The following is an 18,491-nucleotide window of genomic DNA, read 5'->3' on the forward strand; positions in this document are numbered from 1 at the left end:
TACCTCATCTGCTGTTGTTCAATTCTCTCCCTTGTTTCCCCCCCATTTCCCCTCACATCCTCTTCTATGTAATTTTGTGTAACATTGAGGGTCTCCTACCATTTCCATATGCTTTCCCTTCTCTCTCCCTTTCTCTCCCACCACTCGTCTTTTTTTAATGTTAATCTTTTCCTCATGCTCTTCCTCCCTGTTCTGTTCTTAGTTGCTCAATTTATATCAAAGAAGACATTTGGCATTTGGTTTTTAAGGATTGGCTAGCTTCACTTAGCATAATCTGCTCTAATGCCATCCATTTCCCTGCAAATTCTATGATTTTGTCATTTTTTATTGCTGCGTAGTACTCCATTGTGTATAGATGCCACATTTTTTTTATCCATTCATCTATTGAAGGGCATCTGGGTTGGTTCCACAGTCTAGCTATTGTGAATTGTGCTGCTATGAACATCGATGTGGCAGTATCCCTGTAGTATGCTCTTTTAAGGTCCTCAGGGAATAGTCCGAGGAGGGCGATAGCTGGGTCAAATGGTGGTTCCATTCCCAGCTTTCCCAGGTATCTTCATACTGCTTTCCAAATTGGCCTTACCAATTTGCAGTCCCACCAACAGTGTACAAGTGTACCCTTTTCCCCACGTCCTCGCCAACACTTATTGTTGTTTGACTTCATAATGGCTGCCAATCTTACTGGAGTGAGATGGTATCTTAGGGTGGTTTTGATTTGCATTTCTCTGACTGCTAGAGATGGTGAGCATTTTTTCATGTACTTGTTGATTGATTGTATGTCCTCCTCTGTGAAGTGTCTGTTCAGGTCCTTGGCCCATTTGTTGATTGGGTTATTTGTTATCTTATTGTTTAATTTTTTGAGTTCTTTGTATATTCTGGATATTAGGGCTCTATCTGAAGTGTGAGGGGTAAAAATTTGTTCCCAGGATGTAGGCTGTCTATTTACCTCTCTTATTGTTTCCTCTTGCTGAGAAAAAACTTTTTAGTTTAAGTAAGTCCCATTTATTTATTCTTGTTATTAACTCTTGGGCTATGGGCGTCATATTAAGGAATTTGGAGCCCGACCCCACAGTATGAGGATATTGTGAATGGAGTGTTTTTCCTCATTTCCATTTCAGAAGTTTTGTTGCTGATATACAGGAATGCCTTTGATTTATGCGTGTTGATTTTAAATCCTGCCACTTTGCTGAATTCATTTATTAACTCTAGCAGTTTCTTTGTAGACCCCTTTGGGTCTGTTAAATATATTATCATGTCATCCGCAAATAGCGATAATTTAAGTTCTTCTTTTCCTATTTTTATGCCTTTAATTTCTTTTGTCTAATTGCTCTGGCTAGTATTTCCAGAACTAAATTGAATAGAAGTGGTGATAGAGGGCATCCCTGTCTTGTTCCAGATTTTAGAGGGAATGCCTTCAGTTTTTCTCCACTTAGGATGATGCTAGCCTGAGGTTTAGCATATATAGCTTTTACAATGTTGAGGTAAGTTCCTGTTATCCCTAGTTTTTCTAGTGTTTTGAACATAAAGGGATGCTGTACTTTGTCAAATGCTTTTTCTGCATCTGTCGAGATGATCATATGGTTCTTGTCTTTAAGTCTATTGATGTGGTGAATAGTATTTATTGATTTCCGTATATTGAACCAGCCTTGCATCCCAGGGATGAATCCTACTTGATCATGGTGCACAATTTTTTTGATATGCTTTTGTATTCGATTCGCCAGGATTTTATTGAGAATTTTTGCATCCAAGTTCATTAGAGATATTGGTCTGTAGTTTTCTTTCTTTGAAGTGTCTTTGTCTGGTTTCTTGATCAGGGTGATGTTGGCCTCATAGAATGAATTTGGAAGAGCTCCTTCTTTTTCTATTTCTTGAAATAGCTTGAAAAGTATTGGTATTAAGTATTGGTATTAACCTTTGAAGGTTTTGTAAAACTCCTCTGTATACCCATCCGGTCCAGGGCTTTTTTTGGTTGGTAGTCTTTTGATGGCTTCTTCAATTTCTTCCTTTGTTATTGGTCTGTTTAAATTGTGTGTGTCTTCCTGACTCAATCTGGGCAGATCATATGACTTAAGAAATTTATTGATATCTTCACTATCTTCTATTTTATTGGAATATAGGGTTTCAAAATACTTTCTAATTATCTTCTGTATTTCTGTAGTGTCTGTTGTGATATTGCCTTTTTCATCCCATATGTTAGTAATTTGAGTTCTCTCTCTTCTTCTCTTCGTTAGCATGGCTGAGGGCCTGTTGATCTTATTTATTTTTTCAAAGAACCAATTTTTAGTTTTTTCAATTGTTTCAATGGTTTTTTTGTTTCAATTTTGTTGATTTCTCCTCTGATTTTAATTATTTCTTGTCTTCTACTACATTTGCTGTTGTTTTGCTCTTCCTTTTCTAGGTTTTTGAGGTGTAGTGTGAGTTCATTTATTTGTTGGTTTTTTCTTTTTTTGAGGAAAGAACTCCAAGAAATGAATTTCCCTCTTAAAACTGCTTTCATTGTGTAACATAGATTCCGGTATGTTGTGTCTGTATTGTCATTTGTCTCTATGAATTTTTTTATCTCCTCCTTTATGTCTTCTGTAACCCATTGATCATTCAGTAACATTGTTCATTTTCCATGTGATGTAGGATTTTTCCTTCCTTCTTTTATCATTGATTTCCAGTTTCATTCCATTATGATCAGATATGGTGCATGGTATTATCTCCACGCCTTTATATTTACTAAGAGTTGCCCTATGGCATAATATATGGTCTGTCTTTGAGTAGGATCCACGTGCTGCTGAGATGAACGTGTATCCACTTGATGATGGTTGATATATTCTATATATGTCGGTTAAGTCTAGGTTATTGATTGTGCTATTGAGTTCAATAGTTTCTTTATTCAGCTTTTGTCTAGAGGATCTGTCTAATGGTGAGAGTGGTGTGTTGAAGTCACCCATAATTATTGTGTTGTAGTTGACTCTTGAACTTGCGGAGAGTTTGTTTTATGAACGTTGCAGCTCCATTGTTTGGTGCATACAAATTGATAATTGTTATGTCTTGTTGGTGGATGGTTCCTTTTATCAGTATATAGTGTCCTTCTTCATCCCTTTTGATTAACTTAGGTTTGAAGTTGATTTTATTCGATATGAGTATGGCCACTCCTGCCTGCTTCCGAGGGCCATGTGAGTGATATGATTTTTCCCAACCTTTTACCTTCAGCCTATGTATGTCTTTTCCTATCATGAGTCTCCTGAAGGCAGCATATTGTTGGATTTGTTTTTTGATCCAGGTTACTAGCCTATGTCTCTTGATTGGTGAGTTTAGGTCATTAACATTTAAGGTTACAATTGAAATATGATTTGTACTTCCAGTCATGTTTGTTTATTTATTTATTTTAGTTTGGCTAGTTTTTACTTTTTGGTTATTTTCCTCCCCCTTTACTGAGATACCTCCTGCTGTTAGTTTTGGGCACTATTTTTCAATTCCTCTTCTTGTAGTATTTTGCTCAAAATGCTTTGCAGTGCTGGTTTTCTGGCTGCGAATTCTTTTAGCTTTTGTTTATCGTGAAAGATTTTAATTTCATTGTCAAATCTGAGGCTTAATTTTGCTGGATACAGTATTCTTGGTTGGAATCCATTATTTTTCAGCGTTTGTTTTTCAGCGTTTGAAATACATTGTTCCAGGATCTTCTCGCTTTCAAAGTCTGTGAAAAATCAGTCGTTAACCTAATTGGTTTACCCCTGAATGTAATCTGCCTCCTTTCTCTCGTAGCTTTTAATATTCTCTTCTTGTTCTGTATGTTGGCTATCTTCATAATTATATGTCTTGGAGTTGGTCTATTACGGTTTTGAATGTTTGGGGTCCTGTAGGCTTCCGGGATTTGGCAATCCATTCCATCTTCCATCTCTGGGAAGTTTTCTAGAATTATTTCATTTAATAGGTTCCCCATTCCTTTGGTTTGATTCTCTATGCCTTCTTCTATCCCGATGACTCTCAAATTTGGTTTTTTTATGACATCCTATATCTCTTGAATAGATTGCTCATGGGATTTAAGCATCTTTTCTGTGTTGACTATATTCTTTTCAAGTTGATAAACTTTGTCTTCATTATCTGATGTTCTGACTTCTACTTGATCTAGTCTATTCGTAATATTCTCGTTTGAGTTTTTAATTTGGTTTATAGTTTCCTGCATTTCTAGGATTACTGTTTGATTTTTTTTTTTTAAGATCTCTATGTCCTGGTAAAGCTCGTTCTTTGCCATTTGAATTTGTTTGTTTAATTCATTTTCAAAATTTACTTTTATTGCTTGGACTTGCTGTCTCATGTCTTCTCTAATATTCCTTTCCATCTGAGTTAGGTATGCCTTGAGTTCTTTCCCTATCCCTGTTTCCGATGCTTCTAGGTCCTCCTGTAGATTTAAGTTGTCCTGCATTGTTTGTACTCCTTTTTTCCCTTGTTTTTTTCATGATGTTCACGCTATTTTCCAGCTCTATTTGATTGCTGTGTTTCTGCTCTCTTCTATAAATTTGTTTTGGTTTTTTATGTTTCTGTTGTCTCTCCTTTGTGTTGGTAGACTATGCTTGCTAAAGTGGATTCCGCTGGGAAGGAATTCCGACGGCCGAGCTTCAGTGATGTCACCTCTTTGCTATGGTGGGCCCCAGGCTCCTTACTGGGGTGTTCCAATGGAGGGGTGGGACTGGACTGTCTCTGGTTGGTTTTAGCTCCCGGTTGCTGGCGGCTGGGCGGTCTCCAGCCACCCAGTCGCGCTGGCAGCCGGTGGGCGATCGGTCGCCTGCGGGCAGGTGGACTCCAGCCGCCCAGTCACAGCGGCAACGGGCTGGCTGTCGCTGGTGGGCGGGCGATCTCTAGCCGCCCAGTCGCAGGGGCAATGGGCCGGCTGTTGCTGGTGGGCGGGCAATCTCTAGCTGCCCAATCGCTCGGTCAGTCGCTGGCGGGGGGCGGACTCCAGCCGCCCAGCTGCCCAGTCGCGCGGGCCTGGCCTCTAGTCCCTTGGTTTCTCTTGCTAGTCCTGGTTTCTCCTGCTAGACCAGATTTTCCCTGAGTGATGCCTCTCGGCAGTTCAAACTGTACTCTGGGCCTGTCGTTTGTTGGGCGTAGAGGGTGGCTATTGAGACACCCCCCCACACTCTATTGTTTTGATTTTTTTCCGCTTGCCCCTTCCCCGCGCTGGCAATACAGGTTTCGTTTTCCCCGCTGATGGGAGGAGGAGTTGAACGTCGGGTGTCTCTAGTTTTCCCCGTGTCTTTATGCAGGCTTGCTCTGATAATCCCACCCCTGAGAGCCTAGGAAAGATTTTATGCGAATTCCCCACTGTATGGGAGATGAGCTGAGTAACATCCACCTGTTTTATTGTTGCAATCTGTCGGAGAGTGGTGATGGTTACTTCAGCTCTCCAAGATGGTGGCCGCTGGTTTCCTTGGTGGAGTTTCCGTTGTGGGGGATAGAACTGTCCCGCTTCCTTCCCCGTCGGAAATCCCGAACTCAGCCTGGGGCTCCGTGAGTGCTCAGGCGGCAGGATTCCACAGAATCTGCAGCAATCTCCCTGCTTGCTGGTCGCTACTCAGCGGCTCCCTGCTGTCTGTAGCCGCGGGGCAGGCCGGGTGGATCAGTCAGCCCGGATCTCCGGTCGCACAGTTGGCTCGTGTATGAGACTCAATTACCGGACCTCGGTGCTGGAAATCCTTCCTCTAGGTTTCGGTGCACCCCCATTTTGCTGTAATTTCCTAACAAGATAGTTTTTTGTCGTTCTAACTCGTTATTCACCCGCGCAGTGGTGCGGTACACGGGGTGTGATGCACTCTATTTGCAGCCATCTTGGGAATCCGATCATAACTTCTTTGAAAGCCTTTTGCAGTCTGCTATATAGGCTTGCTGATCCTTAAAGTAACATAGCTCTGAAAATGTTATTTATTCTAAGGTAATTTTTATTGAAACTCTTAATTAGCAAATTTCAAACTATAGAAGCTATTATCATTAACTTCCTAATGTTTTCTTTGCCTGCCTTGAAGTGTAACTTGCTTTTTTGGTTTATTTTTCACTGGGAAACATATTGCTGATATATAGACTCTATATAGTTATTCCTTTTTGTTGCTAGTTCACTTTGGTGTTTAATATTCTCTGCTATTGTTTTACTTAATAGTTTTTAGAAGGTATGCATTCTAGTCTAATGTAGTAGTTATATCAGGGACTTTTAACTGTTAATTAACATTTGGAAGCTCTGGGATCTTAAGTAATATAATTTTCAGTTTTCTCATCTGTGAAGTTCGAATAATAATAGATACCCCTTAGTATTATACTTGGGATCAAACAAGATAATATACATATATACACATACATACGTATAGGTGTTTAGACACTAAGCACAGATTAAGTGTAATAGTCTTTAACTTTTAAAATTTTCTCAGTGGTTTATTAGCTTTAGTCTGCATCTTAAAGAGAGGAAAAAAATCAAATAGTAATGTATATCTTGGTTGAGGTATAGTCCCCAAGGCCTTATCCATTTAATCTCCTTTATTGTCAACTATAGTCTGTCAGTTTAACTCAGGAAAGGCCCAGGAGAGAAACTAATTTCAAATAACTCTAAAATACAGACTACCCTTCCGATGTTTAGTTAGGGGAAGAAGTTTTATGAGGATTTTCTTTTCTTTGATCCCTACCAGCAGATACACACACACACACACACACACACAGCAGAAAGCAGGCTTTTCCCTATACCTTTTTATTATATATTATATTGCTATTGTTCAGTTATATTAAGGCTTTGATCTTACTGCCTTTAGTGATAATCAATAATAGGTGCTAACATTAAACATGGAATAGTTAACTTGGTGAACCATGGGGTTCCCATGTCATTGGATTGTGAAAGAGATTAAGCTGCAACCTGTTTCCTAGCCTCTAAAGTGTGAAATCAGTTGGTGTTAATTCATGGTGACTATATATATCCAGTTGAGTGTAAAATAAGTTTGGGGCATTAATTGTGTTATGTTTTGAGAATAACTTTTTAATGCTATAATTTGTGTATTTTAGGACTCCCAAGATCCTCCTGGAATTGTGTATCCTTTATACACTCATATTATACTCATATATAATATGAGTATCTTGTCCAGATACTCATATTTTTCATGAAATGTTTCTTCCCATTGTGTAGGCTACATTTTTTTGTCCAACTGCATGCAGAGGCACAAAGGTTATAAATGCTCAAGGAAAGCTAATATTTAATACTATAATTTTTCTGTATAATATTGCATGTAAAAAAAACCATTTGCAGTTGGTGTTTGATGTACAAATGTCTTCTAAGACTCAGATTTGAAAGTATATATTGTACTTTAAGGTTTCTATTACTCTAAGAACTGTGCTGTCAGTTCCACTGGTTGTTATTCCCATGTTCACATGTGCCTCTAGATGATTTCAAATGCTTGGGGAAGTTGCAGGGAAGAAGTATATAAATTATTCTCTTGGGGAATAATAGAAGAGAGGGAGATCCTTTCCTGACACCTGGTGAGGTTCTTTACCATATGGCTTTGAGGTGAGGCAAGGTGAATGAGGAAGTTTCAGAGACGATAGTGAATTATTATTGTCAGCACTTTAAGTCTAGAAGGTTATTGGAAATTGATATGCTATGAAAGCTTTAAAGTTCTTTCATTTTTATTCTGGTTGGTTTTCTCATTTTACTGAAGCAATCTTTGAGCTCTCTTCAGTTGCTTTACGTTTACACAGATTCTAAGCGAATTGCAAATATTTACGAAATTAATACATTATTGTGAGACAGAATGTACTATGTTAGACCATCAGACATTCTAGCATAGTAGTTAAGTGTGGGGACTTTTTGAAATCCTAACAAAAGATCACCCACTTAGAAGAAGCTGGGTGATCTTGAGTTATTTAAGCTTCCTAATTCTCATCTGTAAAATTGGGATAATACTAGTTACCTCATAATATTTAGTTGGAATCAAATGAGATAGTATATATATGGTATTTAGCACAGTCCCTGTGACATAGTAAGCATTCATTAAATATTAGCTGATTATTATTTTTTATTTTCCTTCTACTACTCTTATTGTTACTATTCTACTACTATTTGACTTCTGTTTAGGGCTTAAACCTTAATGAACCAAAAAAAATATAACTGGACATGGTTCACAAGAACAGATTTTGAAAACTATGTTATTATTCTTTTAGGCATGGGTTAATAGTCCTTTCTTAACCAAACTAGAATCTCAAAATAGCTTTTCTAAATGAAAGTTAGGGATCTTTGTATTGATTTAAGATAGCTGTGCAAATGAATATAAAAATTGATTATTCTAAAATGTATTTGGTTAATGCAAATAAAACAGCCTTTCTGTGAACTCTTATGGATTATATTGAAATAAGACTTCAAAACAGTCATTGCTTTTTTTTTTTTTTTAAAGGTGGAGGGGAGGGAATCTTTTTTGTAGATGGACACAACACAATGCCTTTATTTTTTATTTTTTATGTGGTGCTAAGAATCGAACCCGGGTCCCGCCCGTGCTAGGTGAGTACTCTACCACTGAGCCACAATCCCAGCCCCGAGAAATGATTTTCTTCTGGTGCTAAGAATAGTTGTGGTAGAGGTTTTGTCCAGTGTATGAAACATATTTTTGTGGGAATGAGATGGAAAAGTCATCCTGATCATTTACACTAATGGAGATGAGCATTAGTGTGGATAATATATTTGAATTTGATGTGCATTATGTGATTATTTTTGTAGCACAATTAACTTCCTGATTAAACTTTACTCAGCATATATCCTGATCATATACTGGGTAGAAACTGAGTGATATAGCTATAATGGTGACAACATTACTGATTTAGTTTAGATAGGTGATCTGGATTCAGGTCTCAGTTTCCAGTCAAATAAGTGTAAGTCTTAGATACACTCCCCAACCAGTTTTCTCATCTTTAAGATGAGGAGGTGATACAGCATGATTTTTGAAGGTTCTTAGCTATAAGACTGTAAAATCTGAATGGAGGTAGGTTGGGAATGAGGAAATATAGCAGTGACACGTTCTGGCCACCAGAGGATGAAATCCAGTCAGTCATCTTGTGTTGTATTGTTGGCATTCTTGGAAATGAAGAGGACACATTGCTTCCCTGTCCATTTAGGCTAAGTCAACACTACTTGCATTCAGTATCTTTTTTTTTTTCCTTTTCTTTTTCAACCTTCTGGATAGGACTGGGGCAAATAAAGGAAAAGAGAAGAGTAGTGGTTTCTAATGATCCCGGCTTCACTGACATCTGGTTTTGTTCTCTAAGATGGTGAATGACTATCAGATAACCTATGTGCAACTTCAGTGGGAAGCCCAGTAGTTTAGGTGACCATATTTAATTATTTGTAGCACTCTTGTCACGCATATAAACACATAAGCACTTCTCAACTATCATTATCCACCCTCTCTGAAATCCCAGGATGAAGACAAAATGTCTAAGAAATACAGTAGAATGAGACAGTATTTGTAATTGTAATCTTAAATTTCAGCTTTCTTTGCTATTTAATATCTCTGTAACCATGAAGAGTAAAACCTTGGATCCTTGGTATTCTTATCTGAAAAATTAGGATGTTGTGGCCTATACTATCCCTTCCAGTAGTCTACGGATACTGCAAAAAATTCTTTGATATTTATAAGGGGAATTCTTTTTCTTAAATACAGAACTATAATAAAAAAATGGTTACTCCCCCCACCCCCACTCGTTTTTGCAGTAATGGGGATTGAACCCAGGGCTGCTGTATCACTGAGCTACGTCCCAGCCTTTTTTATTTTTTATTGTGAGACAGTGTCTCATTAAGTTGCCTAGGCTGGCCTCAAACTTGTGATCTTCCTGCCTCAGTCTCCTGAGTCACTGGGATTACAATCATGAACCACTGGGCCCTGCTAAAGAAGGATCTTTTAAACATAGCATATTATTTCTGTTTTGACAGAAACAGATACAGATGTTGTTAAGGCATAAATGTTAAAACATTAACATTTATTAACAACAAGAAGAAAGACTGTTGCTATTCCATTGAATCATTTTTCTTACCCCACAAATATAAAGGTTCTCTACTTATAGGTTTAGGGTAGCAGTAGTTTAGTCAAGAGAATGTTTTCTCTTGATATGTGGATGCTAATTCACGATAAGGGGGGTGGCTATGGAAGAATAGAGTTTCTTTGAATTAGGCAGAGAGGAATGAAGGGAGGGGAGGGGATTTGGTGCTAGGAAGGATAGTAGAATGAATTGGACAATATTGCCATATGTGCATATATGACTGCATGACTGGTGTGATTCTACATTATGTAAAACCAGAAGAATGAGAAGTTAAACTCCATTTATGTGTGATGTGCCAGACTTCATTCAACTGTCATATATAACTAATTAGAACAAATTAAAAAAAAAACAAAAACGAGTTGGTCAATACTAGGAACCAAGCTGACCTGATTGGGATGTAGGAGATAAGGAAGCATTTAGAGGAGGTCTTTATTTGGGAATAAGTGAGCATAGAAAAAGAGAGAGTATGTGGGTACTAGGAGTTCATATCACAGTATCCATTTCTTCTAGCCACACCAATGGAAATAACTTTGATAGAGTCTAAGTTGTCTGAGAGCTCAGGATAGCATGGAAGGAACAAAGAAAGGCATGGAGTCTAATACAGATGAGATGACTAGAAAAAGGCAAAGCAAAGGGACATAAGAATGTGCTTTGGAAAGTAGGCAAGGATTAGTACTTACACTGATATGTACTCAGGGAAGTAAAAGTGAACTAGATAGAAACAGGATTTTAGCATTATGTATAGAAGACAGATTTTTTTCCCCTTTTTTGTACCAAGGATTGAACCCAGGAGCACTTTACCACTAAGCCACATCCTCAGCCCTTTTTAATATTTTATTAGAGACAGGGTCTCGCCAAGTTGCTTAGGCTGGCTTTGAAATTGGGGTCCTCCTGTCTCAGCCTCCTGAGCTGCTGGGATTACAGGTATACACCACCAGGCTGGGCCAGTTGATAGAATTTAATTGTCCTGTTTTTAATCACCATCCTTGGTGTTGGTAGACAGGACTCTATATATGTTTGAGGACAATGATATATCACTGGGAAACTCAAGGTGGTTTGATAATTCTAATAGCATCACACTCCACTGGATACACATACTCACAGATCTGCTTACCAGTACTGTAGAGTTCATTCCCAGAAACGAACTGGCTAGTAAAAAATTTGGCAAACAAGCTAGCTTTTCAAGTACTGCTAGGAATGGAGCCCAGCTGTTCCCTTTGGGCTTTAAGCTGTTGGAATTCATTGTGTTAGCAGCTAGAAAGAATGAAACTGTAACATGTTTAGCCTAGTTCATGACAGCAAAGCAGAGGTGTTAGGGTTTCTGTTCTAGAGGTTTACACTGCAAGTAACTTAACCTGATTGTGTGTCTTAATATTACTGGGCTTCTGACCGCTGAAATATGGCTTGGATCGATGGTGGTTTGGAGAAAGTAGAAAGAGGGCTATCCATCATTTAGAGGCTCCATAGAAGCTGGCTGATAATGCTGCTTTCACCAAGCAGCCATCTGTCCATCCATCCATCAGTAGGATGAAATGAGATTTAGCGGAACAGGCAGCCGTAACTCTGAGACACTTTCTAACCAACAATTGCAGCCCTGGCCTGAGTCTCACCACAAAGCACAGCACTGGGGTTTGGCGGGATGTGGCAGCAAGCAGTCTCCTTCCCGTCACTGCCAGCCTAGAGTGTATTCAATATGAAGCCATTGGCCAGCCTTACTTCCCATACAGAAATTTGGCTATACTTTTGATGATGAGTAGACAGTAACTCTCTTTCAACTCCAGACTGTTTAACAAGTTGAGCAGACCTTTTTGATGTTAATATTTTTTTAACACTTGTAGATATTTCTGCTGGCAATTCCCTAGTCATCATGGTAATAAGGATGATGTTGAATTAAATTCAAAGATAATTCATTGATTTTATTTTATACAGGTTCTTTTTATTCTTAAATTAAAATTTCTGCCTATATTCATAGGTGGTAAAAATTGAATTTTCATCCTTATTTCTTTCTACATTAATGGTGCTAATGTGAAAGGAAAGAAAGTATGGATAGGAAAATGGGTAAAAGATTAAAAGCAAGAACCTAGGTGATCCCTAAAGTGGATTATCAAGCTGTGAATAGATGAATAATAACTATATCTTTATGGTTCCTCTACTTTTCCTATAACTGAACATTTTGAGAGACCCTGTTGGTCAAAATAGCACTTTGTACTCATGTTGACTATCCTGGTATCTTTCCTAGGCATGAACAGTTTCCTTGACTGTTTTCTTACAATGGTCACTTCAGACCTCAGCTCCTGCTCTTTGTTCTGAAGCCTTGGTTTTCACCTCAGATTGAGGGAGGGGTTAAGGGAGCCTAATGTACCGGAGATGCCTCGGAAATGAGAGCCTTGGATGAATTCCTGGGCCTATTGATCCACCGGCAGTTTATGCATCCTGACATTCATAATCTCAGTAGGCTGCTGATGTTCCTGATTAATGGGCCCAGGGGCTGTCCATCCGTCACTTCACATTAATTACTGAAGAGGTGTTTTTCCAGTGATTTACCTGACAGTGGGCTGTGATAAATACCTCTAAGCAGAGTGGGCAGTGATTAATCACAGGGCTATACCCCTCCCCCCACTTTTCCTTTCCCCTAACCACAGGCCAGCATTGGGACCTGACCAAAGAGTGCCCCCTCCCCATAAGCTATCTATCTCCATAATTGCTTGTGGATGCATATTTATTGGGGCATGAGACCTGGCAGATAGCATTTAAGAGTTTGTGCCAAAGATGATGAAAAATAAATCTTTCCAGTAGGAAGAGTAACTAACATGTTTTTACATGGGGCAGATAAGTATATAAGAGCTGCCTTTATGTTACCTTTAAAATTTTGGGAGGAATATTGTCTTCTTACTATGTCTGTACTTAGTGCTGTGGTAGTTATGTTGCAGGCTTTAAAAAGAGGAGACAGTACAACTTTTGTCTTTGATATTTGTAGTCTATTCAGGGAGAAAATGAACAAATAGAATGTAGACTATTTCAAGATATTGGTAAAATCTGAGGAGGACTGGAATAGAACTCTAGGGTTTCATTTTTTTGTGGCCTTAGAAGATGAAATTTAGTTAAATATTTAGCTATTTTATTATTTTCCATGTGTCAGTTAATAATTTCAACTTCAGAAATTGGAAGATAAGTTTAATGTAGCTGCAGATCTCAGCAAAAACCAATGCCATTTGCCTCAGTTTCTCAAAGTATGAACTTTCCAGAGATTTGTTGAATTAATTTTTGCATTAATGTTTCTCTGAGTATATATTTAGTAATTGTGTTCACAAGGATACAAGGAACACATGAGGAATTATGTCTGTTTTCAAGAAACTTATAGAGTATGAGATAATATTCATAAATGCAACTTTTTTTTTTTTAAGATGGGGTTGTATTTCTGTTTTTCCCAGATTAATCCTGAATTACTGGACTCAATTGATCTTTTTCTACATCAGCCTCCTGAGTAGCTGGGACCATAGGTGTGCATCATCATCATCATGCCTGGCTATAAATGCAACACTTAAACAACAGTATAAGGTGCCGCAGTCTTGGCTGGGCACAGAATCACGAGCCACCACAGCTTTGTAGATTCAAACAGCAATTCTTTATTCCCGAACTCACACCGGCCTCCACACACGTTCTGGGGCAATCCCAGTTCTGCTGCCACCCAATTCACCTACTCCACGAGGCTTATTCCCCAAAATGCTCTCTGAATCTCACGAGAGTTCAACAGGAGCTTAGGCAGCAGGAACGCCCTAATTCCAGCAGCAATAATCCTCAACATCGAACTTCCCTAAAATCCAAGGTCTTAAACTGGGAACGCCTTAAACTTGTCTTAAACCGGGAACGCCCTAAACCCAAGGATTGGGATACTTCCTCAAACTGCAGGATACACCCTAATCCTGGATCCACCCTCGTCCTTGGGCAGGGTCACCTAACATGCAATGTCAACAGCGAAATTAACATGGGGTACGCTGGCAAGGAAATTTCCTACTTGGTAATGGCCCTCAGCATAAGGTAGTATCTAATGACATGAATACCACAGATAATGAATGTATCTGAATTCACAGAAGGATGAAAGCAGTGTATCTTCAAATGGTTATAGGAAAAAGCCAAATTTGATATACGTCTTTTGAATGAATAGTAACTAGGGCTGTTTAAAATGAGATAATTCTAGGGGGATATTTCAGATGTTGAATGAAAGAGGCTGGGAGGCCATCCTGCTTAGAATGGAGAATTTTATTTGTGAGTAGCAGGAATCTGATTGAAACAGTACATTGACACCAAGTCATGGTGAACTTTAAATTCCTTATTTTATATCTTGTAGGTTCTGGTGAATCACTAAGGGGTGCAGGTGTGTGTATGCTAGAGTTTGACTAGAGAGCTTACGCATGCTAGGCAAGCATATTTCTGACTACTGTACCTTCACCCTGCCAGAGGGATTTTCTTAATGTCTCCTCTACCGCCACCTTTATGTCTTCCTGCTGAACTTGCATCTTAAAGAGGGTATTTCTCCATGCGCTAGCTCTTCTCCCAAGTAGGTGTTTGTTGATACCATTGGTATGGTTCAGTCTTCGTTTTAGGTAGGTGTCTTACTTTCCCTTGGAACTCACTTGAGACTTTTTTAGTGGTTCTTTAAGGGTAGAGGACTTTGGTTTGGTTGGTTTTGTTTCATTTCCCTTAATCAACTACAGTAGGTCTTTGTGTTTTTCCTGAGGGCAATAGCATTTACTGCCTTTTTTCCCTCATCACTTAAGACTTTTCCTATAGGAGAGGTGGGCAAGAAGAATCCAGGTAGGTCTTGGTATTTTTCCCAAAGGAACTTCCATTCTCTTCCAAATGTACCATCGTCGTTTTTTTCAGACTGCATTGAGGTCTTTGGAGAAGATTCCTATGGGTGAATGAGAATCCTATTGTTTCTGTGGTTACCAAGGGTTTTATATTGTCATAGTAGCCCATGTTTGGCCTGTAGTAATTTTATAATAATTTTAATTTTGATTAAAATTCTTCTGACTGACTTGTATGATATCCATTGTTTACTATAGGTAAGGAAGTGTCCTCATGTCCCATCTTTCCTTTGAGAAGTCTTGTCTTTCCTTAAATTTGAGGTAGTTGTTTGCCCTTAAAATTATAGGTATATTGCCGTGAAATGTGTAAAAATCACAAAATTTCCTGAACCCAGCAAGAAACTAAGGGTTCAGGAAATTTTGTGATTTTGCACATTATCCACCCACCATTCATTCGTTTAGTAGTGCAGAAGATTAAATAGTTAAGTAATTTACTAATTTTACCAAAGTATTGATAAGAACTGCAATAGGAGTATATAGAAGAATATATATAATCTTAAATAATTAATGTTATGGTTTGGATCTGGAATGTCCTCCATAGACTTAGGTGTTAATAGTTGGTGCCCAGTTGGTTCTTTGGGAGGTGGCTACTAACTGGAAGGTGTCGATCACTGGTGGTATATCCTTGAAGGATCCATTTTTTTGCTTTCTTCCCTCCCCAGTTCCTGGCAGCTGTGAGATAAGCAGCACCTGCTCCACCTTGCATTCTTCACTGGGTAATGTTATACTTCACCAAAGGCCCAAAGTGACAGGACCAAGTAATCATGGTGTGAAATCACCAGCCAAAAATAAAATCTTTCCTAAGTTGATTTTCTCAGGAAATTTGTGAGAGAGAGAATAGAGATTAGTAAAGATGGGAAGTTGTAGGAAAGTAAAATAGGTAGAAGGAAGAGACCATGTGGTGGCTAATATGTAAAACAAACAAACAAAAACCCTGCAAAACAGACATGGAGAGTTTGAGAAGCTGAAAGATGCCCACTATGGCTAAATGGTATACAAGGACAGAAGTGACAGAAAGTGTAAGAGTGGAGAAAATTGACCAGAGCCAGGGTAAAACAAGTCTTGTAAACCATGTTAAGAGGTTGATTGTTATAAAATTATAGGGGAGACGTTGAATGGTTTTTAGGGAGGGGGATAGCTAAGCAGGGAATTATTTTTAAATGGTCATTCTGGATGCAAGGTGAGGAGTGATGGAAAGGAAGCCAAGACAGAGAGATGGCCTATTACCACAATATAGGGATTTGTATGTGTTGGTTTAACCTGGAGCAGTGACATTAGGGATAGGGAGAATTAACCCAGGTTAAAGAGATATTTAGGTATGACGGTCAGTAGAACTTGTCCATTGATTGAATATGGAGGTCAAGGGAGAAGGAAGACTTGCAGTGTACTCAGTAAAAGTCTTGGTATGTTGCTTCAGTTTTCCTTTCTTCCTTGAGAGAGAGACTAGAATAAAAACGTCCTTGGTTGACTTCACCATTCATGACCCATGGTTCAAAATTTATTGAGGTTTTGGGTGGAAGTAAGTCAGAAAAGGAAAACAAAACATTTAAATAATTTGTAAAGTCATTTGAATACAGGTCTTTTGCCTGATTATCTTTCAGTGTTGAGAAAAACAGAAGACAGTTTGGTTCTTTCAGTTTTGATGTTTAGCCACTTGGCTTGTAAACATATAAAATCTGGAAAATGGCTTCCTTACCCTTTTTGAACAAAAATAGCATAAAATTGATCTTTTCAAATAGCTATTCCATTTAGATAGATACTTAACACATTTAATCACATAACTTCCTTGTTTTTCCCAGATGGTTTTATTCAGCATTTGGTGTGGTGAATATTACATAAATGTTTACAACCTGTGTTTGAGAGTTCTAGTCTTCCAAAACTCCAGTCACCTAAGATCATGACCACTGCCACTGACAGCTGTGACAAGTTTTATACAGAACACAGCTGTGGATGCCAGCAGTATTTTTATGGTGTGGGGGGGTCAAAATACAATTTTCAGAAAACGAAATGTCAGTTATAAACAGCCCTCAGTGGTCAAGATGGGGAAATGTTTAGAACTTAAGAAGATGAACGATTTTCTCAGTGATAGAGTTAGAAACAAATATGGTATTTTGTTTCAATATTAGGTGGTTATGAGTGAGAAAATTTAAGAGTTGCTTTGCTGAGGGTGTACTATAAGATAGAATTGTGAGTAGTTACTAGCATGGATGTTATATTAGAACTGTATGGGTATCAGTTGTGATTTCTGTACTTATTAACTATATGTGTGTCCTCCTCATCTGTAAAATGGTGGCAGTAATAATGTTCCTGAAGGAGTAATTTTGATGGTTAAATGAGATGATGTTCATGAGCACTTACCCTAGTGCTTCATTCACTGAATTCTTTGGTGCAACACAAATTTAAATGATATTGCCATGTTTCCTGAATCCACAAGATCTTTATATGCTCAGAAACAGTCGAAGTCTTAGTGCTTTTGAGCATTTCTCATAACTAGAATATGTCTATATATTACCCATCTATAAAAATATGTGGTGTTTTAAAAATACAGAGTATTATTTCTTTGATGGTGGCATAAAATTGTGATTTTCAAGAGTGAATCAGGCATTGATTAGGGAAATCCTTTAAATCTGGATCTGGTTTAGTTTTATTATTATCATTAGTGTGCACCTAAGGTCTCTTTCTGTAAATTTTTTTTTAAAACACCTGTCATATCTGCTTTAGTAGGAAAATAGTTAATGAGTTGAGTCAAAGAAATAACACAATAGAATTTTTAAATTTATTAAAGAATATACAGACCTTTAAAAAATGTACATACAGTCTAAAAAGGAGCAAAAATTTGATACTGCTTTTGTTAAACACATTGCTTCGTACTCATTTGTTTACTGAATGTATAGTTACAGCCATTCATGTGTCAGGAAGGGGCCAACTATTGAGAATGTAAAAATCATAAGATATTTTATTTGCTTTCAAGGAACTCAAGGGATAATTGGGAGTCAGGCCAATATTTTGTTATGTCAGCAGGGAACAGAGAAGACCTAACCTACATATACTCAAGGAATATTTGTTGAAAACCACTATACCCAAGTATTCTATAAGTAGTCAAAGATTGTTTGGGACTTCATCTCAGAAGGAGCAGTGCCAATGTCTTGGCTTGGCACAGAATCACGAGCCACCACACAGCTTTGTAGATTCAAACAGCAATCTTTATTCCCGAACTCACACCGGCCTCTACACACACGTTCTGGGGCAATCCCGTTCTCCTCCGCCCCATTCCCCTACTCCACGAGGCCTTTTTTCCCAATACTTTCTTAATCTCAAGAGAACTCAACGGGAACTCAGGCAGCAGGAATGCCCTATTCCCAGCAGCAATAATCTTCACCTCTAACTTCCCTAAAACCCATATTGTCTTAAACTGGGAACGCCCTAAACCCAGGGAGCGGGATACTTCCTCAAACTTCAGGATACACCCTAATCCTGGATCCACCCTCGTCCTTGAGCAGGGTCACCTTTCTCAAACACACATGCAATGTCAACAGCGAAATTCCAAGGCAAGTCCATTTAACATGGGGTACGCTG

At 38.4% G+C, this 18,491-nt stretch overlaps 2 protein-coding genes across 10 annotated transcripts in view; one reads left to right on the forward strand and one right to left on the reverse strand.

Annotated features, from left to right (window-relative positions):
* The window catches only part of R3HCC1L (R3H domain and coiled-coil containing 1 like), a 93,961-nt gene that overhangs the window by 19,962 nt on the left and 55,508 nt on the right, over positions 1-18,491 (forward strand). For 3 of the 9 annotated variants that reach the window (XR_014019065.1, XM_081268711.1, XM_081268716.1), the window contains exon 2: positions 13,479-13,605. The exons of 2 other annotated variants lie outside the window; for them this stretch is intronic. The gene's annotated coding sequence lies outside the window, so the exon portion shown is untranslated. Of the gene's footprint in view, positions 1-2,452; positions 2,516-8,487; positions 8,516-13,478; positions 13,606-18,491 lie in introns of those variants that run through there. 4 more of the 9 variants (XM_081268713.1, XM_081268717.1, XM_081268712.1 and 1 more) reach the window with 3 other exon arrangements.
* LOXL4 (lysyl oxidase like 4) overlaps positions 1-18,491 on the reverse strand; it is a 110,025-nt gene that overhangs the window by 14,863 nt on the left and 76,671 nt on the right. The gene's annotated exons all lie outside the window — the stretch shown is intronic.

This window comes from Spermophilus citellus (assembly GCF_964194105.1).
Source record: "Spermophilus citellus genome assembly, chromosome: 15".
Lineage (NCBI taxonomy): Eukaryota > Metazoa > Chordata > Mammalia > Rodentia > Sciuridae > Spermophilus > Spermophilus citellus.